The sequence below is a fragment of the Periplaneta americana genome, chromosome 13, assembly GCF_040183065.1.
Source record: "Periplaneta americana isolate PAMFEO1 chromosome 13, P.americana_PAMFEO1_priV1, whole genome shotgun sequence".
Taxonomy (NCBI): Eukaryota; Metazoa; Arthropoda; class Insecta; order Blattodea; family Blattidae; genus Periplaneta; species Periplaneta americana.
In genome coordinates, this window is record NC_091129.1 from 159,341,357 (window position 1) to 159,368,614 (window position 27,258).

The window sequence follows — 27,258 nt, forward strand, 5'->3', positions numbered from 1 at the left end:
AGAGTTCTATATGAAAATAGTCGTTAACTGTCCTAATACACATCCTCATAACAGCAAATGCCCCTTTTCTTAGCATTCGACGTATAGGGCGGTTATTATTATTATTATTATTATTATTATTATTATTATTATTATTATTATTATTATTATTATTATTATTATTGTAGGGATTAGGTTAGATGGGCAGGGCATGTAGCACGTATATGCGAATCCAGAAATGCATATAGAGTGTTAGTTGGGAGACCGGAGGGAAAAAGACTTTTGGGGAGGCCGAGACGTAGATGGGAGGATAATATTGAAATGGATTTGAGGGAGGTGGGATATGATGATAGAGACTGGATTAATCTTGCACAGGATAGGGACCGATGGCGGGCTTATGTGAGGGCGGCAATGAACCTTCGGGTTCCTTAAAAGCCATTTGTAAGTAAGTAAGTATTATTTTTGTTATTTGAATCTCCAATGGGAAGGAGCCCTATTTTACATATGTATGCTAGGGCTATAGTTGTACACAAAAAAAGACCATAAAAACAAATGGGAAAGAAAAATAAATTAGCTTCTTCTTCTTCTTCTTCTTCATCTTCATGGTAGGCCATCGGCCCATTCCGCTCTCAGAATTCATCTTCCCATCGTCTTCTAGGACGTCCCACATCTCTGTGACCTTGTGGCTGGTATAATAATGCTTGTTTAGTTAGGTAAGAAGGATCCATTCTTAAAATATGTTCATACCATTTTTGTTTGTTACTTTGTATTTTTTCATATAAATTAAAATTTTTTTTGAGTTCTTGTCTTATTGTTTCACTAGGAATATGGTCTTTTAGAGAACATCCTGCAACGTATCTGAGGAACTTCATCTCTGACGTTTCTAATAATCTTCTGTCTGATCTATTCATGGCCCAGTTTTCTGACCCATATGTCACAATGGCAACTGCCATTACTTTATAAAACTTTAGTTTTGTTTCTTTTGTTGTTTTTGTTTGTAATGTTCTTTTAATCGTCCCACACATGCTTTGAAATTTGTAATTTTTTTTTTCTTTTATATCGTTTTCCCGATTATAAGATATGTGACATCCTAAATATTTAAAACTCTGTATTAGCTTACACAATGTAAACAAAATAATCCGTAATTTAGACATTGCGATTGCAAAGAAAACATCAGGCATCAATTTGAGACATACAAAAATCAGTTACAACACACATATGTAACACTTCTTAAAAGCCGTTCTCTATAACACAAATATGCAGCTTTCCGTACCATACATCATAAATTAATATACAATAGACACACAAACACAAACTATAATCCTAGATCATATATGTAACAGATAACTCCTCGCTACGTTAAAATCGGCAGCACTTTGAAGAGAACAACCGCCAGGATCGCCACCCGTCCGCCGTAAACGAACACGAGATGGCAGCACAGTCGCTAATGCAATTCAAATGGGAATTATGACGTGACTCCTTATGTAACAACTAGATGGCAGAGTAGTAAACCTGACAAAAGTTGTTAACCTCAAAGCCTATAAGCCCGACATATCTGGTTACATATATGATCTACGCTATAATTAAGACATTGCGATTACATCGAGCATCCCATAACTATGACTCACATACATAACAAATCAAGCATCCGCTACAACACATACACTTCAACATAGTAACCACACTTTTAAAAGTTACAAATTTCGCTCACATAACAATAAATAAGATATTGAAGAATGTTATTTCCTACAGGGTCTTAAACATATCTGTGATAAATTTGTGGAATTCCAGTAAGCAACATTGCTTCAGAAGGACTTTTGTTATTGGTGGTGAGAAAGTTGTATCGCACATGCTAAGAGGGGTTCCTCGCCGGTATCTCTTGCGTTCTTGTAGTGGGCATTCAAATAACAGGTGGTCGACTGTTTGTGTGGGGTGTTCGCAGGGACATGAAGAGCCGTTTGGGTTGTCAATTTTGAAACGTTCAAAATATGAATTAAATTTTCCGTGTCCAGTCATGAATTGCGTGGATATGTGTGATGGTTCATAATTCTTTACGGTTAGTCTATCTTTAACTATGGGAAAATATAGTAATTTTGTGATTTGGCCATTTTTACTATTTAACCACGTATAGGATGGTTTCCTCAGTTATTTCCAGGCAAATGCCGGGATTGTACCTCTTGAAAGTCCTGCCATGGACGGCGATCCTTTCCTTAATGAATGATGTGTAATGTCTTAAACGTTTGTGTTGTATCGGAGGTGGCCCTGGCATTGAGCTGATCCCTCATCCGGGGAGGCTCTCCATGTCCTTGTGTGGTCAAAAAAGTATGTATGTGATCCAATAGCTTAATACCTCTCCCGACAGGTCGCTGCCCTGTAAGACCCGGGCGGCGTGGGTCGTGTAAATGTACCTAGAAGGGAGAGGTTAAACTGAGAGAGAGAAAGACAGAAAGAAAGAAAGAAAGAAAGAAAGAAACCACGTATAGGGCGGTTGACTTTTGATTTATTTTCCGCACTCTAACTTGAAAACTATTACAATGACAAAAATACTGAAAATACTTCTAAACAGCTAGATGTCATCACCATGGATGAATAATTAGTAATATGTTTGTTTGTTTTTCCATTTATTGTATGACCTGGTAATAAGGTGATAATGTCACGACTTTTCGCCTATGTATTTGGCGAATTAGTAACAAATGCGAAATTTATTAGCATTCTGTTTCTAACTCTAGAGGCGCCAATGTAGAAATTTATCTTGCAGCCGCCTGTTTTATTTAGGAATAACCAACTACTCAACGCGCACCAAGTGTCGAAAGAGTAACTACGTGCAGAAAATAATACCCTCTTCTGAAGCCCACGCAATGTAATTTAAAATAAACCATTTAGATTTATTTCCTCCCACCTTCCAGTGAAAATTTATACAGGCGTCAATAAGAATGTGAGAATTCTGATATCTGACAAAACTCATGGTATATTTTACAATAACATGAAATTACAACAGTTATTAAATACATCTAAAATGGACAGAAAAATAATTTTATGATAAACCAAGACACAGCTCAATTTTCTCATTAAATATATAATATGATTACCTTTATTTATTTAAATTTAAATATATACAGAATAAAGAATATAATTACAAACAAACAAGAGAAATAGAAATAAAATAATACAAACAATATGAAACAGGAGATACAGTAGTATTAACAAAATTTGAGACCGAATGAGCAGCGCTCGTGTTCGGTCGCAGTTCAGATATAATATTAATAAGCCTATAAGAGAATATAAAATAAAATAAAATAGAAAGTAGAATTAAAATGAACAGTTACAAAATAGTACATTATGCAACGAGCCTATAATGAAGGTAATTAAGAAGCGAGTATGGATATTTATGAAACGAGGGCAAGCGAGTTTCATAATTTTCATACGAGCTTCTTAATTACCATTATAGGCGAGTTTCATACGACTTTTTATGCTCGACCATATTTCTAACTTGATATTATTAATTTTCTTTGTATCTGACCTTGTGAGATGTGCGCAGACGCGAAAGTATTGATTTTTTCCGAGGAACAGATGTTCACAATGACCTTGCTAGGCCATAAGAACCTACGGAGATAACATTAAAAATAAATTAGACATTGAAAAACGAGATGACAAATTGAATTTATTTAAATATTATTTACAATTAACGCTTCTGCGACAGTTGGATTTCCTGCCTCCGTGACTTTTCGCTTATTCTCTTTCGATTGCATATCCGAGAATAATCGATACTTGCGGTTTTATAACGGTAGAAAGCTGACCTGTCATTGGCTGAACAGTTGTAACCTGAGTCGTCATTGGCTGACCTTTAATCAGTAGGTGTACTTTAATGAGGTCCGTTAAAGGTCTGCTACCAGGTGTATAATTACTACATTTCGGCATGGTCGAGCATAAATTATATAATACAATATTAATATAAGAGAAATATAGAAAAAAAATAATAAAAATAAATAATTAAAATAAAATAGGAAATAAAATTTAAATTACAGCGGCAATGGAATTATATAATATAATATTAACACTAGAGAAGAATAATATCGCGCGTGAAAAGTAGGGCTATATATTTCAAAATTATAGAATACAAATATAATATAGGTTGATTAATTCATACACATAGGCTATAAATTTATTTAATCAAATTGAAGATTGGTCGAAATGGCTCGATGTATATTTCTTTCCATTTTATAATAATTATAACAATTTTATATTATGATACGACATTACTTTGGCCCTCGAATTAATTTTGAGAGTGTCCCTTCAACCAAAAAAAGTTGTACCACGCTGGTCTAGATAATAAAGAAAAGACAAGACTCCCGAACACCCTTGTCAAAAGCGTATGTTGCAATATTCTAGAATAAAAATGCTACTACCGACGAGCTGTCTCAGACGGTAGTGTTTGGGACTCGCTTTCGGCAGGTCCCGGATCCAAACCTCGTGGCCGGCCAATCTGACTGGGATTTTTCATGGTTTCCTTCAGTCACAAAGGCAATACCGGGTTGGAAATTTACATACCGTGATTCATCAACGCCTCAATTACCAATATCATAAACATTAATCAAAATCTAAAATCACTTACATGAACACAAGCCATTTACAACACATAATAGAAACAAACTCAACAAGTGTAATCACGGCCGACTGGTGTTCCCAAAGATCCTAAACAAGCGATGTGAAATAAACTTCACAGACAATGCTACCGAAATATAGTTTTAAAGCAATTTCTGGAAGCTGTTCTTTGTCTCATAGCTGCTTAGTTGATATTTACATGAGTGGCCGGAAAAGAAGAGAGTAAATAAAAATAGTAGTAATATATGTTATAAGAGCGGTATGTTGACGTTTTCATGTTCGAGAAAAAGATTGAAAAAGCGAAACGAGAACATGAAAACAAACATACCGCTCGTGTATCGTACATTATTTTGTGCGAAGATCGTTTATTACATACCTGAAAGACGAATTTCTAATTATTTGCAATGAAATCTCCATGTTGGTTTCTGTTTAATGACGGCAACTTCGGAACACCAAAATATCTTTCTTCAACATTGTTGCTGTAAAATGTTTTCTGTGTTTACTATACTCCAGCAGGCCGTGATAGACGTCTGTCTTTTTTCCCCCCAGTCTATAAATGCGAACTTAAAACAAACGGTAAGTTTATGTAATGATTTATTTTTCATTTTAATATTTTAACAATATTATTTATATAACATATTGCAGTAATAACATCGGCATCTGGAATCTTGTTGATTTTTTCACGGCTTCCTTAATGTTACTTGTATCAGGAATGCAATAAGTTTCGTGGAGTAGTAGACTTTACTTAATTTTTGCAAATATTTAAAAACAATAATTAACATTGCAATTTAGGTGAAATTGCAGTGGTAAGTTTCCAATTTATAATTATTACTATGTTAAACGTCTCTAAAAGTAATATGTTGAAAGCCTAAAGCAGTAAAATGAATGTCGCGCTTAAGCGGTAAGAAGAGGGAAATTGTTATGTGTGTTACGTTGGGAATACTGACTGTGGTATTTCACACTTACCGCGTATTGGTTCTGTGCGGAAAACAAGTAAATACGCAGGATCTCGCACAAATAAATAATAAATGAATGAATAACGAAATAGATAGATACTTACTTACTTACTTACTTACTTACTTACTTACTTACTTACTTACTTACTTACTTACTTACTTACTTACTTACTTACTTACTTACTTACTGGCTTTTAAGGAACCCGGAGGTTCATTGCTGCCCTTACATAAGCCCGCCATTGGCCCCTATTCTGAGCAAAATTAATCCATTCTCTATCATCATATCCCACCTCCCTCAAATCCATTTTAATATTATCTTCCCATCTACGTCTCGGCCTCCCTAAAGGACTTTCTCCCTCCGGCCAACCAACTAACACTCTATATGCATTTTTGGATTCGCCCATACGTGCTACATGCCCTGCCCATCTCAAACGTCACCTAACATAATTAGGAACAATTATGTTAGGTGAAGAATACAATGCGTGCAGTTCTGTGTTGTGTAACTTTCTCCATTCTCCTGTAACTTCATCCCTTTTAGCCCCAAATATTTTCCTAAGCACCTTATTCTCAAACAACCTTAACCTATGTTCCTCTCTCAAAGTGAGAGTCCAAGTTTCACAACCATAAAGGACAACCGGTAATATAACTGTTTTATAAATTCTAACTTTCAGATTTTTGGACAGCAGACTGAATGATAAAGGGAAAAATACCTTTAGGGAGGCCGAGACGTAGTTGGGAGGATAATATTAAAATGTATTTGAGGGAGGTCGGTTATGATGATAGAGACTGGATTAATCTTGCACAGGATAGGGACCGATGGCGGGCTTATGTGAGGGCGGCAATGAACCTTCGGGTTCCTTAAAAGCCATTTGTAAATAAGTAAGTAAGACTGGTTGATAAAAGCTTCTCAACCGAATAATAACACGCATTTCCCATATTTATTCTGTGTTTCATTTCCTGCCGAGTATCATTTATATTTGTTACTGTTGCTCCAAGATATTTGAACTTCTCCACCTCTTCTAAAGATAAATTTCCAATTTTTATATTTCCATTTCGTACAATATTCTCGTCACGAGACATAATCATATACTATGTCTTTTCGGGGTTTACTTCCAAACCTATCTCTTTACTTGCTTCCAGTAAAATTCCCGTGTTTTCACTAATTGTTTGTGGATTTTCTCCTAACATATTCATGTCATCCGCATAGACAAGCAGCTAATGTAACCCGTTCAACGAAATAGATATTTTATTTGTCATTAACATTTATATTAGTTATAGTGTTCCACAACTTATGTGTAGGCCTACGGGTTTCACGATAACTTTCTATTACATACACCTACAATTAGCATGCAATCTCGACAGCCTGTTAAACTAAAAACTCCTCTACTCTCGCTATTAACTCCAAACAGTCAATTTCTTCTTATTGATCTTAAATGTCCAACATCTGTTCGTTCCACACTTACGTTCCTTTCAGCATTCTAATCTTGCTAACTAAATTCATACATAATTTCGTCTTTGTATATTACATCTAACTCGTTCTACTCTACAGGATATTATTCTGTTGATCATTTTTACTTTATCAAAATATCGTTCTTAAATTTCAACTGACTATCCTGATTAAAATCCCTATACTAACATTCCCATTTAAAACCCTTTAACCCTTCACTCGGTTATACCCATTGGGATCTTTTTTTCTACCTAATCCACGTCATTATAATAATCTTATTAAATTTTGACATGATTATCTAGTTCACTTTAGTTTGGTCATTCATTTCTTAACCACAAGCAACACTCAGAAAAAACTATAGAAAATAATTGTAAATACTATCACCAAGATCATCTTTCGTAAACTTCACTACATCACTCTCTAAGATTTACTTAATAACGAAATAAATAAATCAATAGATAAATAGTAAACAAAATATATAAACAAATAATTAAACAAATGGGCCTAAATAAATAAATAATGAAACATTCTGCATTGAACACCACCTTTAAATTCCAAAGGAACACGTAGTAATAACCCTTTCCGCCCTAAAATGTCATTTCTTCCAATAGGGCTTGACCCTGCGGATCTGCAACACCCTGTACCACAGAGTCCGACTGTACATGCAGTGAGCAAATGTCTGCCTTGTCGGACTCTCAGCGAGGTGCATATATTTTCTAATTTGGGAGTTTTATTCAGAATTCGTAATAATTTTGTAATTAGTATCTAGCAGGCTTTTTTATGTGAACGGTATTAATTGAACGTGACTGTTTGTTTTGTTGCGGCATCACATGAGAACTTAATTACTCTTCTGTTTACATTGATTGCCACATGAAAAGTACGCATGCGCACGCCCGCATACATCGCAGGATAGTAATTGAAAGCAACGGCCAAAACTAACACGTTCTATGACATAAAATTAAATAATGTAATGATGTCATAAATGTTAGACTAATTATGGTGAATCCATCAGTTACAAAGTTTATATCTGTTCATTTGGGCTCGTAGATATCTCATTAAATAAATATTATCTCCTTCGTGCTGTATTAATTTTAGTGTTTTAATTTCTTCGCTCTATAAATTTAATTAATTAATTCAAAGTTGTAAAAATGAACATTATATTTAATATGTATGATATTAAAACGAACATAGAATACAGTTGAATATTCAGTTAATATTTCCTCATCACAATTCAAACAGTGTTATACAGGGTGCTCTTAATATCTCTAGACGAGTTTCGAATAAAATCCATACCGCGCTTCAGGCATGACTCATTCCATGTTTGGTTTGGGCAGCTATTGCTAATAATGCATGTTACTGACGAACCACGTGAAAGTTTAGACTCATGCTGTTCAACAAAGAGTTATTATATTCGATACTTTGGCGAAGCGCGTACTGCGAAGAAAACGGTAACAGAAGTGGAAATTGAATCTCCTCAGATTTTTTAACAGGAAAGTAGTTTTTCTCTGTTCTGCTAGGACGCTACTTATATTTCCCTCCATATGTCTTACTAAATACGTGTAATCAACTAACATATGTAATATTCTCCTAAATTTTTTCTTTCCAGATGTCACACTTTTTTTTAATACTTCAGTTCTGTATTATATATATATATATATATATATATATATATATTCAGGACCTTCAATTGAAAAATTCACTTCCTTAATTTAAAAAGAAAATAATTTGATTATGTTCTTATTTAACGCAAAATTATCCCTTTTTCAGTTTTATAGAACAATTTTTAAAAGTTACAACAATAATAGTTGTTAGAGATATTACTATTATTATTACTATTGTTATTAATATTATTATTTTTTTATTTTAATCCTGATCCCACAGTAACTGCTCTACGACTTCCGGTTGAGAATCGTTGATTTAGGGAATTCATGGAAGAAAAGAGCAATTACTGTATTATAATTTATGACATGTAGAAATAAGTTTTGTGCGAATATATTCAGGTATTGTTATAATTGAAGATGAATTTAGTGAAACTACAAAAATAAATACCTACCAGAAAACATTATATGCAAGGCATAGCAAAAAACTCAACAAACCATACCGGATCTGTCATTTATCCTCGATGATGTCACTGATGTTATCAGTGTGTAACGAATCTTGAAAATTACCAAATAAATATAGGTATGCCTCAGGGCTCAGTTTTAGGACCTATTTCATTTTTAATATATACAGTATCAACAACTTACTGATGATTTATTTCTCACAAAATAACGACAATTTGTATTCTTACGCAGATGATGCCGCATCTATTTGTAGCGGTTTAACATGAAATGAAACTTAACATAAAGAAAATCATTGTATGCATTTAATAAAAATGCCTGGATTTAAACTTACTCTCTTTAAATATTTGTAAAAAAAAAAAAAAAAAAAGTTGTGCCCTTTTCAGTAACATTACATAATGCTATACATCTTCAAGATTCAAAATCCCGTTGACACAGAATTGAAATGACATCTTGAACTAATTGTTTAAACAAATTTAGACAGGAAGTATTGTCAGATAGTGTGACTACAGCCAGCAGGAAACTTGTCGCAATCTGGAGCTATCAAACGATTTAAAATATAAAAGCGTAATGTAATAGAGAACCAATTTCCATTAATATTCAGAAAATTAATTTTATAAGCCATTAAAAATTAAATTTGAGCCGTAAACATTGCATGTTGTAATTAAGAATTGGATAAACTCAAAATTTAATGTTTAAAAATGTATCGCGGAAACCAATTAGTGTTCACAGGGATTCAAAGATACCTGACTCTGCTAATCGATAGTGATCGATAATTTGTTGGTGTAAGTGTGGCTTATTTAGTTATTACTTCTATAAATGAATTGCGAAGATAATAGTCCGTATTGCCAATTGTGCATCAATAAATCTGCATTATAAAATTTAATATTTCATTCCCCTCTGGTGATTGTGAAACAACACTGGATCTAGCTTGGAAACAGCTGATATTGTCAACTATGACAATAATTTATGCTTAATCTACATCATAATTTTCTCCGAAACTTTTTAACCCTACCAATAATGGCGCCACCTATTGAGAACTAGCGGAACTTTGAAAGTTTCAAAATTTTTTATTTATTTGATTCTGACTTATCCCGTGGCTAGAAAGTTCGCTTACACGATCAGGAAATGACTTTGAACGCCAGTGTACCTTTATTTTAACTGCGAAAAGATATTTCGTGAATTACATTAAAATGTTAAATTTGAAAATATTTATTTATTTATTTATTTAGTTATTTATTTATTTATTTATTTATTTATTTATTTATTTATTTATTTATTTATTTATTTATTTATTTATTTATTTATTTATTTATTTATTTATTTATTTATTTATTTATTTATTTATTTATTTATTTATTTATTTATTTATTTATTTATTTATTTATTTATTTATTTGCTAATAATTGTAGCATAAAATAAAATATAGGCTAATATATACAGAAAAACTTTAGCTCGCCCCTGAAAGAGTAGAACTCGTGCTCAGGGGTGGATTCCTGAATTGAAATTAATAATTACATAATACAATTTGTCTTATGTCTACTGTGCAATTATAGTATATACATTTAAATTTACAATTTTTCAATTTTTATAAAATCCATACATAGCTTTTTAAATTTAATACTAGAACTATTAGAATTGACAAGATTAGGACATTTAAATATAAATTTGTTATAAATTCTTGGACCTAAATTACTACTATGATTAAATACTGTAACAGTGTTGCATTTTGGTTCAAACAATCTTAAAGAATTCATATCTTTTGTTTCATAACTATGAGAATACAATTCAAAATTATTTCAATATAATAAATTTGTCTTACGTTAAGTACATTAAAGTCTAGAAACAAATTTTGAGATGGAAAATCAATAGGTTTATGAAGACATATTTTAATTATTTTCTTCTGTAATAAATAAAGTGGATTAAAATTGGATTTAAATGAGCTACCCCATCCTATATAATTCCATACATAATTACCGATTGAAGCTATGAAATGGAAATAAGTTTCTTTCTCATTTCTATATTTATCTTTCCGTTAAATAGTAATCATTTTATACCTGTCTTTGGAAACCTTTTCTATTCGTTCAAGGAAGCCACTCTGTTTTTCCGTTTCTTACTTAAAGGTTCATCAGTATTTTCTGTTGATTTCAGGCATTATTCTATGAAGCACGGGGGAAATATTACCACGTTATATTTACAAATAAAAATTTCAATTTGCATTTTGAGGTCATACGAGAACCTTCGGTATTAAAGATCGCTTCACTAAGCATTCGACTAACCTCAAGCACTTTTTTCACTAAATATCACATGAAATCCGTCACTTTAAGTAAGAACATTATTGTAGCAGCCTAAATGCATGGCTTGAACTTTTCAGTGTGTTCACAGGAAGAAATGTTAACATTGAACACATGGGCTTTCGTTATCTAACACAGATTCTGTGAATAGCAGAGCTTTCGTGGTGAAGGTATTGAACCGTGCAGCGAAATACCTGGAGAATTTATATGGCAGTGAAGGTAAAGCATTGTAGTAGAGAGTCTGGTTCGTCGGAATATTCTAATACGACATCTTATATACACAACAGCTCTGGGTTATACAATATGCCTTTGACGCTTTAAGGAGATTCTTCCCTAGCTTCGACGCGATAAACTTGCCTGTACCATTTCCAGAGAAGATGAGCTCAGTTAGAAAAGCGACAACAGAGACTTTATGTACCCAGGAGGACAGTTGGGAATGTTTCTATTATGTACTCCGCTCAGGAAGGAAGCAGGCAGGCAGATTTCTTTCCTGGATCATCTGGAGTGTCTCCAAGCAGCGAATAAAAAATGTCAAGGACAAACCCTGCATTTCTTTCCTTCGTTCAGCTGAGCCCAAATATGATACAGTTGTCTCTCCATGTATCCAGTCGTCTAACACGAGGGATGACAAGTTGGTAGACCGGATGAATTCAGAAAGCGGCCCAGGGGGAAATTACTTCCCCCCACAACTCGGTATAGTATTTCATTTCCTCCTCCTGGCGATTTCAAGTGTGTCCAAACTTTTATTATTAATTTTAAATCCTGTATGACAAGTTGACAAGTTTAACTGCAATACCTGAACTATAAATTGAACGAACGCCTCGTTTCCAGTCATATATATATAACTTATTAGTATCAAAAAATGATTCCCGCTTAGACTGATTACATGATTGAGTTTTTTCCGAGGTTTTCCCCAACCGTAAGGCAAATGTCAAGTAACCTGTGGCGAATCCTCGGTCTCATCTCATTAAATATCATCTCGCTATCACCAGTCTCATCGACGCTAAATGACCTCGTAGCTGATACAGTGTCGTTAAATAACCAAGTGAAAAAAGAACCATTAGATTGAGAACATAAATGATACATGAAATAAGAAACAGTGGATTAATAACATAAATGAGTACATGAAATATGAAACAATGGATTAATAACATAAATGAGTACATGAAATAAGAAACAATGGATTAATAACATAAATGAGTACATGAAATAAGAAACAATGGATTAATAACATAAATGAGTACATGAAATAAGAAACAATGCATTAATAACATAAATGAGCACATGAAATAAGAAACAATGGATTAATAACATAAATGAGTACATGAAATAAGAAACAATGGATTAATAACATAAATGAATACATGAAATAAGAAACAATGGATTAATAACATAAATGAGTACATAAAATAAGAAACAATGGATTAATAACACAAATGACTACATGAAATAAGAAACAATGGATTAATAACACAAGTGACTACATGAAATAAGAAACAATGGATTAATAACATAAATGACTACATGAAATAAGAGACGATTGATATTATAACAGGGTACATTAACCAACAACCTACTGTAGTGATTGAAATCTTAACATAAAATTGAAATGAGGAACGAACGACTGAGGTCGTATAAAGAAGCTGTTCTAAGAAATTGTGGATTGACAATTCAGGAGGCCATCCTACGAAGAGAATATATCAAACCACGTTATGTAATAATGATGCATTAGGAACCTGACTGGCGACATGGCCTAAGAAAGGAATTACTGTGACTGTAATAGGCCACGTAATATGCAATAGATTGATACTGCTGCAGCGCATGACGTAACTTAGCACGTGACCTGATAAACGAGAGTATGTTAGTGATTATTAGGGACCGGATTTTTATGTAATATCAAGGTGTGAAATATGTACATATTTATGTAAGAAAAATAAGCTGAATATGTACCAAAATATGTAAAATCATGAAAATATTTAATATCAATATGTGGCAGGTATAGGATAGGTAAAACTCTCCAGTTGTGATTTCATAGAGCACCCGACGTTTTTACTGCACACTTGACACATTACTATTTTTCCATCTGTAGTGAAAGCTTCGTCTATCGCAATCCATGATTTTATTTTTGTCGTTAGGGTTGAAGATACAGGGGCCATTTTAGTTAGTTCAAAGCAGTAGATAAACTCACTTGCACTTATACTCTAAGTACTAAAACTAGAGAACTGAGTGAAATGAATGACACAACGGTACTGCAAGCACTGTTTCGCTTTACTGGATTAGGAGAAAATAAGAGGAGATGTGGGACACATGCATTTTAGTTGCGCCCTGTAAGAAACAAAGTACCTACTAAAACCTCAAACTATAGGTATTTACAAACTGTTGTTTGAAAAGTGACATTCCTGTCTCATTCAGAAGAGTAGGATTATTCCAGCCGAGAACCATACTTTCTAATTGCTCGAAAAATCCCATTTCCATATACGTCTACTAAAATAAAGTAAAGAGGTCAAAAAATAACCTGAAAAGCTATTTATTTAAATCTTTCAACATCTTTCCAATTTGTTTCTTTACTCCAACTTCTTTTCAAAAGTCGGCTACTTTATTGAGGCTCATGTCAGACTTGACACGGGTTTACCCTGGAAGGATTAGGAAGAGGGTGGGTAACGTTGCAAATTGCAAGGGAACGGCTTGTTAAGACGTGTGCAAAACAATTATAGTTCGAGACAAATCATGTCGTCCTCGTCCCACTCCACCGCATGAAGACAACGCTACTTTCTAAATGATTTTTACAATACAAGGTAGTTGTATGAGAAGGTTGCCTTTTGTTCACTCATATTTACAGTGAGCGGTATGGGGTGAGTGCCTCTATTACTTCCTGGAAATAAGGGCGTTATGTCTCGTCCCGAAATATATATTTTCTTGGGTAGGTAAAAAGGCTTTTTAAATCTGTGTATTTCAAATTGTAAACTTCCCCAACAGAAGTTTTTTTTTCTTTTAGAGAAGTAAAAATGAATAAACCCCGTAAATATATATATTTATGTAATACCAAGCCATAATATGTAATGTGGGGTAAATATGTAAAAATATGTAGTATCAAATTTGAATATATTAACGGTAATTAGAAGATTCGCAAAGATTTGTTATTTTTATACGCTTAGGTTGAAAGGAATAGGGGAAACGCGGAAAATTTGGCAATATGGGACATTTGGCAATATTCTTGTATTTCTTTTATTGCCAAATTTCCTCCAGAGTTTTAAGAAATTCAATGACACCTTCATAGAGTGCAACATCTGAGTGTATTTTTAGTTTTCGTTTCATCCGAATCCGCTCATTATAGTGGCACATATTGTTACTAATAGAAAGAAGTGTTGAATACTTTCTTTTGACGTGGTGGTTGTGTGGACGTGTGTATACAAAGACGGAAAGAAAGTGTTGTTCATTACCTACGTTTGTTTGTGCATTATATATCAAAAGCTGAGATTCAATATTATAAGGTAAGCCATTTATATAATTAATATTTTCTGTTAATAACTCATCAGGCCTTAGCTCGTTTTATGTTCTTCTTAGCAAAAAATGTCTTCTACAGGGTAGTGTGAATTAGCCATTTTCCTTTATAGTGATATATTGCTGCTTTCTTTGAACAAGAATGTGTACTCGATGGTAAAATTTAAGAGTAGGGACGTGTGAGGGATTTTTAGTCTTCAATGCAGCACTGTGTGTGTTGTGTTGCAGATATGCCAAGGGAACGAGGACATTATTCCGAAAAATATTCCAAAGATGATTTGGGGGCTAGGGTTGGGAGTGTTTTGAAAGTTACATAGTCGACCTATAGAGTTTCTAAGAAGTACAATGTGCCCTTTAACACCTTAAAGAGGTTTCTGTATGCATCCTCAGGACCCGATGACGTTGTCTTTCCCAAGAAAGGAAGACCCCTAGCTCTAACCGTTGAGGAAGAGCAAAAACTAGTGACATATGTAATCAAATGCAAGAACTTGGGTTTGGGCTATCGACAAAAGAAATTAGAAGAAAAGTCTTCAATATAATTAATAAGAGCAGTCGGAAAATTCCATTCAATTTTTTTTCTTGCTTTTGTTTTCTGTTTATGGTATTTAGTGATTTCTTGTCCCAGTAAATTAAGTCTTACAAACCTTGTACCACTGTTTTATTTTGACTATTACACTCTTACTACGTCATACTACTTTTGACCAATAAAACGGTACGAAAGGACGTATTTCAACCAATCATGGCTGCTTATCGCACAATTTTATCGCGTCCCTAGCATTTGTTTAATTTTATCGCGTCCCTAGCATTTGTTTAATTTTATCGCGTCCCTAGCATTTGTTTCTTTGTTTCCCAACATTTCAAACTGCGCTGGTCTGGACTTCAAAAAAAAAAATATATATATATATATATATATATATATATATAATTACAAACCACTCCAGTCGATGCACAGCAGTTTCAAATATGACTCGCATTGGCATTCAAGAACAAAAATTAATAAAAATCACTGATCATACCTATGCATCTTCTGAAATCCGATTTACAAATAAATGAAGAGCACCATTCGGAAATCCTGAATAAGTTGAATACTCCATGTAGGCCTAAATCAACGAGTTCCACTTCTATTAAGCACACGTCCAATATAACATCAATTGAACCACCAACCACATTCAAATTTGAAAATTGTACATTCAATAATTATTCCTTTTAAAATTATTCATGTTTATTTTTATGTCATCGTCGTTAATTAAAACTTTTCTAACACTTGTGTATATTAGTTAGGTTATGTTATAGCTTCTGCTACATGATATTATGGATAGTCACGTATCAGAGATTGTTTAATATTAAGATTTATTGAAAATCATCTGTCAAGTGACGTTGATTTCTGGGATTCGGATAATTGAAGTGGAATGTTGCATTTTAATAAAAATGAAACCGAATCAACAAAGCCTTCTTGACTAGTAACATTGCCATCGTGTATAATAGATCGGGAACTTCTCGACGAGAAGGCATTGCTCACTACTGCCATCTAGCATGCATCTAGCGTAATATTTGTAATGTTGAGATGGTACAATAATACATTTGAAGACAGTTGTATTCTCGTAAGTCAATTAATATTTTATTGTATTGGAGTACTTCGTTACTTCTAATCTTTATATACTTTCTTATAATCGTGTAGTAATCAATTAAATCCCACTCGAGTTTTGATTTTCTCTAGATAAATCAAAACTTCTAGTGAGATTACTGTTGAAAAAAATTAATTTTTAATCGTATTGCCAAATTATCTCTGTACTATTGCCATTTTATCCTGATGAAGTACCAAATCTGGAAACATGTAATTTGTTATTTATTAGTGTGTTATGTGTAAAGTAATTTAGATTTGTAGAATTTTCTTTCAGAGGTTTATTGGGATTTAATATTTAAACACATTCCATAATAGAGGAATATTTAATTTCAGAATATGTAACTACAAACTGTGTCAAATATAAAGTACTGCCAAATTAGAAGAGTCTCCCCTATAATATGTAATTACATAAAAATCCGGTCTCTAGTGATCTTCACATCACAATGTGCCTACGATGTCGCCGTCTGGTGCAGAGACCTTTAGTTTCGCTTGCGTCCTGTGAAGGAGCAACGTGGTCGTCTTGAGTTACGCATCCGTACGAACGTTAGCAGGGTTTCATTCCGGGAAGAGAAATGCTAGCTGCCGGGGTGTGGAGGGGGGGCGCATCTTACGTAATCACGTTTTCCAGCCACTGAGGCAATAATTTCTTGTTAAACGCCAGTTGAAGGACTTGCATTCCTACGAAACTAAAGTACAAAAATTATGTTACATAATGCAGTTCATTTCAATTACAGAGAGAAAACATCCTTTAGAATTGCGCAGAATCTCGGTGTTGTCACCAGAATTATAATTCATAAATTTTATTTTAATACCTCCTTCAGAATTTCAGCCTCAAGTCTCCTAGAGTCCCCAAAATAATGTTCGAACGTTTTCAGTATAATAATAATAATAATAATAATAATAATAATAATAATAATAATAATAATGATTTATTTAACCTGGCAGAGTTAAGGCCATACGGCCTTCTCTAACACTCAACCAGGAGTAAAACTGCGTTACAAAAAACACTACAAATTTACAAAGTAGGCCTACACTACAATTTTACACACGAAACTGAATAAGATAATAATAATAATAAAATGTAAACAACAAGTAAATAGAAATCAGCCATAATATATAACATACAGAAAGAAAGGAAAAAGCATAATAAAAGCAGGTCAAAGTAAATGAGACATACAAAGTATAAAAAATAAGACAATTGTTGATAATAATAATAATAATAATAATAATAATAATAATAATAATAAATAAGAATAGTATTAATAATACTAATAGCAGCAATAAAATAGTGCAGTACAAAGCATACAATGAATATAATATTTTCAAGTACACACAGTAAGGAAAATAATGATTATATATAGCTCAACTTATCACATTAGAGATATACCATTATCGGAAAATATGAAAACAAAAATATAAAATAAGTTAAATATCACTGGAACAGAAAAAAAAAATGTGAATACGTGGTAACATGCAATACAACACTTGTCATAATAGTAAGTTAGTTTGGCAACTCGTCATAAGATAATTTTCTAACTTGGATTTGAAAGATTTCAATGTTCGGCAGCCCTTGACTTCAGGCGGCAGAGAGTTCCAGTGACGAGAGGTAGCAATAGTGAAAGATGAGGAATACAGAGATGATGTGTGAAGTGGAATTTCTAGCTTGTTATCGCGTTGTGATCGAGTATTAATATTATGATAGCGAGAGAGAGTATGAAAACGGGCGAATAATAAATGGAGATGAACTACTAAGCCAGGAAATTATACAGAGTGATTCACGAGGATTTACCACCACTTAAGGGGCTTATTTCCGAAAACATTCTGAGCAAAAAAGTACATAACCATGGGTCCTAAACTCAATATGTTCAGTTATACTAATTTCAAGTTAGTAAAATACCTTTTCTTTTTTTTTTTTTTTTTAAGGGCAAAAGAATATTACAAAGAGACAATGAACTATTCAGAAGTATCATTTCTTTATCTTGCTGGTGTTCTGAAACTAAAAATGTGTTCTTAATAATTGCTTGTGTAGATTTTGTTTTCAATTTTTAACTAAAAATTACATCATTCTTACGCACTTATCACATCAATTGTTACAAAACATACGACTTTAAGAATTTGATTCTTTACAGTTTAATTATGTCCTAATGTACAGTCTTAAATAATTTACAAGAGTGGCGTGATTTGTAACAATTGTTGTGATATATTTCTAAGAAAGTGTAATTTTGTACTTAAATAATCGAAAAATTCTATACGAAGCAACTACGGAATTCAAACACATTTTTAGCTTCAGAATACTAGCTAGAAAAAGAGATGATACTCTTGAATAATTCATTCTTTATCTGTAATATTCTTTTACCCTTAAAACTAAAGAATAATAGTATTTTACAAACAAATTCAAATTAGTGTAACTGAACATATTGAGATCAGGAGAAATCTTTATATGACATTTTTTGCTCAAAATGTCTTTGGAAATTAGCTCTGTAGGTGGCGGTAAGTTCTCGTGAATCACCCTGTATATGTCTACACGTACTCTTCCTTCTTACCTGTGTGACATCATGGAATTGATCACGTCTGTATCGGGTACTTGCATTTTGAAGTATAAGTGATTATTATTCGAATGAACGAAATGAGTAGGATGATAATAATAATAATAATAATAATAATAATAATAATAATAATACAGCGAACTATTTTAATTACGAAAACTGTTTTAAAAAATTGTGTTCGCCGGCGTTGGCTGGAGCAGGAATCGCACCCTGAGACTGGGATCGAAATCCTCCGACTTACTTTACCACTGCATACAGAATGAACCTTAAGTAATGTCATTAATTTCAGGGGTTATTCTTTGAGATATTTCAAACGAAAACGTTCAATACAATTTAGTTCGTTTTTGCTTCCTTTTAGAGATAAAAATTGTTTTATATGAAACATTTCATAGCGTGTTTTGGAAAAGCCATAGATTTAATTCCCAATATGCTCAGTCAATTAAAGAGGGCAGAGAATTATGATAATAAATTATTGCAATAATTTCAATTTTGTCTTTTAAATGTGCAGAAATTTGATCCGAACAAATGTAACGTTGTAAAATTCTTTTGTGGAAATCGTGCGTATTTGCTTGGTTTCCGCACAAAACCAATCCGCAGATAGTCTAAAATTCCACATTCAGTATTCCCAACCTAACACACATAACAATTTCCCTCTTCTTACGGCTTAAGTGACACATTCATTTTACTGATTTAGGCTTTTAACATTATTTTTAGAGACGTTCAATATAGTAATAATTATAAATTGGAAACTTACCACTGCAATTTCACCTAAATTGCGCTGTTAATTACTGTTCTTAAATATTTGCAAAAAATTAAGTAAACTCTACAACTCCACCAGAGTTTCTGCATTCGTGATACAAGTAACATTAAGGAAGCCTTGAAAAAATTAACAAGTTTCCAGACTCATCATAGACTGGGAGAAAAAAAAAAGACAGACATATATCACGGCCTGCTGGAGTATAGTAAACACAGAAAACATTTTAAAGCAACAATGTTGAAGATGGATATTTTTGTTTTGCAAATTTGGCATCATTGAACAGAACCCAAGATGGAGATTTCATTGCAACTAATTAGAAATTCCTCTTTCAGGTATGTAATAAACGATCTTCGCACAAAATAATGTACGATACACGAGCGGTATGTTTTCTTTCAATTCTCGGAAATTAAAAAAGCTCAACTACGTTTCGCTTTTTCAAACTTTTCCTCGAACATGAAAACTTCAACATACCGCTCTTGTAACGCATATTACTATTTCAGAAAGGTTGATTTCTTATCCATATACTTCTTTCTGTAAATTACACTCATTTTCGTATTCTCGATCTCGCAGCATAATCCTATCCTTCTGTGTAACTTATCTACAAAATTGTCGTAGAGGTTACCTTAAGATTCATTAAACAGATCTTATTTTCCTCGCCAAGCTTCCTGGTAGAAGCAATAGACGGATCGTCAGCTTTATGTAACATCCTTAAACAGCTGATTTGTTGTAACGTTGACTCCCAACGAACTCTAAACAGACCGAAAACTTTAAATTTAAATTTGCTCACGTAAGTACTGCATGAAATAGTGTTCACTCAACTCGTGTGAGAACAACAGTAGTTTATGGGCTTCTATCAGAAGATATGGAACGGAAATGTGCTAGAAAGAGAAAAGTCTTCACTTTTCATGAAAGTATCTCAAACTGCGACGTGCTTTATAGATCGTAGTACGTTAAATAATGCCAGAGATGTGTCGTGGAATTGCATGTATCTTGAGAAACCGGTATCGGTTCTATAGAACGAAATTCCAACTTAAAACTGACTTCAAACAGCGAGGCTGAACCCACACGTGTGTCACCTCCAGATGTTCTCACACGAGTTGGAAATATTCCAGTCAAGTTGGAAACTTGAGCACCATTTACATATGTGGTCTATTAAGGACAATTCGGTAGCCAAAACTTCTCACCGCTCTTGTTTTTTATCTTCTTTCTTTTTTATTGAGTCAGAAACTTTGCCGGTAGACATCCAATCGACTTCTAGATTTCATTATGCTGTAGTTAATTGAATGGCATTGCTTACAGTATTTCGAAAGACCGCCAGTTGTTTCTTAATAATCAGTCCAAATCGACTTCTAGGTTACATTATGCTGAAGTTAATTGTATGGCATTACTTACTTACTTACTTACTGGCTTTTAAGGAACCCGGAGGTTCATTGCCGCCCTCACATAAGACCGCCATTGGTCCCTATCCTGAGCAAGATTAATCCAGTCTTTACCATCATATCCCACCTCCCTCAAATCCATTTTAATATTATCTTCCCATCTACGTCTCGGCCTCCCCAAAGGTCGTTTCCCCTCTGGCCGCCCAACTAACACTGTGTATGCATTTCTTGATTCGCCCATACGTGCTACATGCCCTGCCCATCTCAAACGTCTGGATTTAATGTTCCTAATTATGTCAGGTGAAGGATACAATGCATGCAGCTCTGCGTTGTGTAACTTTCTCCATTCTCCTGTAACTTCATCCCTCTTAGCCCGAAATTTTTCCTAACAACCTTATTCTCAAAAACCCTCAATCTCTGTTCCTCTCTCGAAGTGAGAGTCCAAGTTTCACAGCCATACAGAACAACCGGTAATATAACTGTTTTATAAATTCTAACTTTCAGATTTTTTGACAGCAGACTGGATGACAAAAGCGTCTCAGCCGAATAATAACAGGCATTTCCCATATTTATTCTGCGTTTAATTTCCTCCCGATTGTCATTTATATTTGTTACTGTTGCTCCAAGATATTTTAATTTTTCCACCTCTTCAAAGGATTAATCTCCAACTATTATAGTTCCATTTCGTACAATATTCTGATCACGAGACATAATCATATACTTTATCTTTTCGGGATTTACTTCCAATCCTATCTCTTTACTTGCTTCAAATAGAATTTCCGCGTTTTCCCTAATCGTTTGTGGATTTTCTCCTAACATATTCACGTCATGCGCATAGACAAGAAGCTGATGTAACCCGTTCAATTCCAAACCCTCTGTGTTATCCTGAACTTTCCTAATGGCATATTCTAGACCAAAGTTAAAAAGTAAAGGTAATAGTGCATCTCCCTGCTTTAGCCCGCAGTGAATTGTATTAGCCCAGAGAATCAGTAATTGTATGTCATTGCTTATACTATTTCGAAAGACCTCCAGTTGTTTCTTAATAATTAGTACATAATATCTGTCATATTATCAACAGTAATCTCACTAGACGTTTTGATTTATCTAGAAAAAATCAAAACTCGAGTGGGATTTAATTGACTATTACACGATTAGAAGAAAATATATAAAGATTAGAAGTAACGAAGTACTCCAATACAATAAAATATTAATTGACTTACGAAAATACAACTGTCTTCAAATGTATTATTGTACCATCTCAACATTACAAATATTACGCTAGATGCATGCTAGATGGCAGTAGTGTCTTTATACAGACACTGTAATGATTACTATTCAATAAATCTTAACATTAAACGTAGTGTCTTTATACAGACACTGTAATGATTACTATTCATTAAATCTTAATATTAAGCAATCTCTGATACGTAACTATCCATAATATCATATAGCAGAAGCTATAACATAACCTAACTAATATACACAAGTGTTAGAAAAGTTTTAATTAACAACGATGACATAAAAAATAAACATGAATAATTTTAAAAGGAATAATTATTGAATGTACAATTTTCAAATTTGTATGTGGTTGGTGGTTCAATTGATGTCATATTGGACGTGTGCGTAATAGAAGTGGAACTCGTTGATTTAGGCCTACATAGTGTATTCAACTTATTCAGAATTTCCGAATGAATAATTTTAAAAGGAATAATTATTGAATGTACAAATTTCAAATTTGAATGTGGTTGGTGGTTCAATTGATGTTATATTGGACGTGTGCATAATAGAAGTGGAACTCGTTGATTTAGGGGCTACATGGTGTATTCAACTTATTCAGGATTTCCGAATGGTGCTCTTCATTTATTTGTAAATCTGATTTCAGAAGATGCATAGGTATGATCAGTGATTTTTATTAATTCTTGTTCTTGAATGCCAATGCGAGTCATATTTGAAACTGCTGTGCATCGATTGGAGTGGTTTGTAATTTTATATATTTTTTTGACGTCCAGACCAGCGCAGTTTCAAATGTTGGCAAACAAAGAAACAAATGCTAGGGACGCGATAAAATTAAACAAATGCTAGGGACGCGATAAAATTGTGCGATAAGCAGCCATGATTAGTTGATACGTCCTTTCGTACCGTTTTATTGGTCAAAAGTAGTATGACGTAGTAAGAGTGTAATAGTCATAGATAAATATGAATTTCATGTTCTTAATTTCATATTCATAAAATTATGAAACTATATACTCTACATAGGTCAATCGAAAATTACATTGCATTACAAATGGCTTTTAAGGAACCCGCAGGTTCATTGCCGCCCTCACATAAGCCCGCCATCGGTCCCTATTCTGTGCAAGATTAATCCAGTCTCTGTCATCATATCCCAATAATTGAAAATTAGTAAAAAAATTTAATTAAAATCAAGAACTTATTTATTCACAATAGCAAATGGCAATAGAAAACTAATCACAACAGTAGTTGACGCTCTGCTGAAAAATACCCGAAGATCCTACACTCACCATATGATCTGAGGTGTTGAAGCGTGGGTAAATGAAATTAAAAAAACTACCGGACAATTCCACAACCGCAGGAACTCCAGTCATACATAGCAAACGACAAATTTGTTTTCTAGTGCACACAGTAATATCACAGTGTCTTCATAATGCGGTCTGATATCAACTAAACTTCAATTAATTAAGTGATACGTTTGTGGTTTTATATCAGGAACGAATAGACCGAATTATTATTATTATTATTATTATTATTATTATTATTATTATTATTATTATTATTATTATTCCAATTCACTGCGGGCTAAAGCAGGGAGATGCACTATCACCTTTACTTTTTAACTTCGCTTTAGAATATGCCATTAGGAAAGTTCAGGATAACAGGCAGGGTTTGGAATTGAACGGATTACATCAGCTTCTTGTTTATGCAGATGACGTGAATATGTTAGGAGAAAATTCACAAACGGTTAGGGAAAACACGGAAATTCTACTTGAAGCAAGTAAAGAGATAGGGTTGGAAATAAATCCCGAAAAGACTAAGTATATGATTATGTCTCGTGATCAGAATATTGTACGAAATTGAACTATAAAAGTTGGAAATTTATCCTTCGAAGAGGTGGAAAAATTCCAATATCTTGGAGCAACAGTAACAAATGTAAATGACACTCGGGAGGAAATGAAACGCAGAATAAATATGGGAAATGCCTGTTATTATTCGGTTGAGAAGCTTTTGTCATCCAGTCTGCTGTCAAAAAATCTGAAAGTCAGAATTTATAAAACATTTATATTACCGGTTGTTCTGTATGGCTGTGAAACTTGGACTCTCACTTTGAGAGAGGAACAGAGATTGAGGGTTTTTGAGAATAAGGTTGTTAGGAAAATATTTCGGGCTAAGAGGGATGAAGTTACAGGAGAATGGAGAAAGTTACACAACGCAGAGCTGCACGCATTGTATCCTTCACCTGGAATAATTAGGAACATTAAATCCAGACGTTTGAGATGGGCAGGGCATGTAGCACGTATGGGCGAATCCAGAAATGCATATAGAGTGTTAGTTGGGAGGCCAGAGGGAAAAAGACCTTTGGGAAGGCCGAGACGTAGATGGGAAGATAATATTAAAATGGATTTGAGGGAGGTGGGATATGATGGTAGGGACTGGATTAATCTTGCTCAGGATAGGGACCAATGCCGGGCTTATGTGAGGGCGGCAATGAACCTCCGGGTTCCTTAAAAGCCAGTAAGTAAGCAAGTATTATTATTATTATTATTATTATTATTATTATTATTATTATTACTGCCCATGTATTGTGGATTCCTATTACCACGGCATGGCGCGTCCTCAGGTTGCGGATAGAGGAGACGGCCTCCAGATATGGAGGGTAGCTGTGAATATATTGAATAAGCAGTCGTGGACAGCCGATGAGAGGTGGTCCTCCAGCTTAGGGGTTTGGCGAAGGACTAACAAACCATCACCGTAAAAAACAGCTTGTTACGAAACCTAACAATAAGCCTGGGAATGGGACTGATTCTCTGGCACGACCACAACTTGGACTCTCACTTTGAGAGAGGAACATAGGTTAAGGGTGTTTGAGTATAAGGTGCTTAGGAAAATATTTGGTCCTAAGAGGGATGAAGTTACAGGAGAATGGAGAAAGTTACACAACACAGAAATGCACGTATTGTATTCTACACCTGACATAATTAGGAACATTAAATCCAGACGTTTTAGATGGGCAGGGCATGTAGCACGTATGGGCGAATCCAGTTGGGAGGCCGGAGCGAAAAAGACCTTTGGGGAGGCCGAGACGTAGATGGGAAGATAATATGAAAATGGATTTGAGGGAGGTGGGATATGATGATACTGGACTGGTCTTGCTCAGGATAAGGACCTATGGGGCGCTTTTGTGAGGGCGGCAATGAAACTTCGGGTTCCTTATCATTACTATTTTTGCAGACTAATAAGTTCTTTCATCCCCTTCAAAATTATGTTTCTGAAGACAGAACGTGCAATTTGAATTTGAAAAAGTGGATACGGTCACCAGATGGATTTTGTAAAATTGAAGAAATTCCCTAAATGTTTAACAAAAATTCGGGAAACCGGTATTTTAGGCACTTAAAATTTATCGTACTCTTAATTGAACTAAATGAGGTTGTTCATAAAGTAATGTCCTAATGAGTGGAAAAAGTAAACTTTTATTAAACTTAATGCTATATTCCTTAAAGAAAGGCTATTTTAAAATGTGCTTAAGTTTGTTTATATTCCTCTGAAGATGTTCAAACTCTTAACAGTGACACATAATTTTATATAACATTATAAAAATCTTCAGAATTCAATTTTTAATGGATACAAATGTGCTATTCTGATTTAATTGAAACACTGTTTCTGTTGTTTGACCACTTACTCTTTCTGGGGGTGCTAGAGTGTTTTTATATGAAGAAAGCAATATGTACGGGTATCTTTTTTTCTGGCAGTACAGCATTATTATTATTATTATTATTATTATTATTATTATTATTATTATTATTATTTACTTACTTACTTCCAACCAACACTATATGCATTTCTGGATTCGTCCATACGTGCTACATGCCCTGTCCATCTCAAACGTCTGAATTTAATGTTCCTAATTATGTCAGATGAAGAATACAATGCGTGCAGTTCTGTGTTGTGTAACTTTCTCCATTCTCCTGTAACTTCATCCCTCTTAGCCCCAAATATTTTCCTAAGAACCTTATTCTCAAACACCCTTAACCTCTGTTCCTCTCTCAGAGTGAGAGTCCAAGTTTCACAACCATAAAGAACAACCGGTAATATAACTGTTTTATAAATTCTTTCAGATTTTTTGACAACAGAATGGATGATAAAATCTTCTCAACCGAATAATAACAGGCATTTCCCATATTTATTCTGTGTTTAATTTCATCCCGAGTATCATTTATATTTGTTACTGCTGCTCCCAGGTATTTGAATTTTTCCACCTCTTCAAAGGATAAATTTCCAATTTTTATAGTTCCATTTCGTACAATATTCTGGTCACGAAACATAATCATATACTCTGTCTTTTCGGGATTTACTTCCAAACCTATCGCTTTACTTGCTTCCAGTAACATTCCCGTGTTTTTCCTGATCGTTCGTGGATTTTCTCCCTAACATATTCACGTTATCCGCATAGACAAGAAGCTGATGTAACCCGTTCAATTATTATTATTATTATTATTATTATTATTATTATTATTATTATTATTATTATTATTATTTGTGCTGCATTATGTGTGCACGTAACAGACAGGTCTCAACAGATATTTGTTTCCGGATACATGTTTATAGGAACTTTTTTTCTAGTTTCGAGCAATGGTATCTCCTGTAAAAATAAGCGACACTTTTCTTAAACAGTCTGTATAGCTCTATACAACGAATTGAAATAAATTTTGTGCGAGATCGTGCGTATTTGCTTGTTTTCCGCACAGAACTAATACGCGGTAAGTGTGAAATACCACATTCAGTATTCCCAACGTAACACACATAACAATTTCCCTCTTCTTACCGCTTAAGCGCGACATTCATTTTACTGCTTTAGGCTTTTAACATATTATTTTCAGAGA

The 27,258-nt window shown here is 33.8% G+C and overlaps 1 protein-coding gene across 1 annotated transcript in view; it reads left to right on the top strand.

Moving 5' to 3' along the window:
- The window catches only part of LOC138712573 (neuropeptide SIFamide receptor-like), a 154,065-nt gene that overhangs the window by 1,095 nt on the left and 125,712 nt on the right, over nucleotides 1-27,258 (top strand). The window lies entirely within an intron of this gene.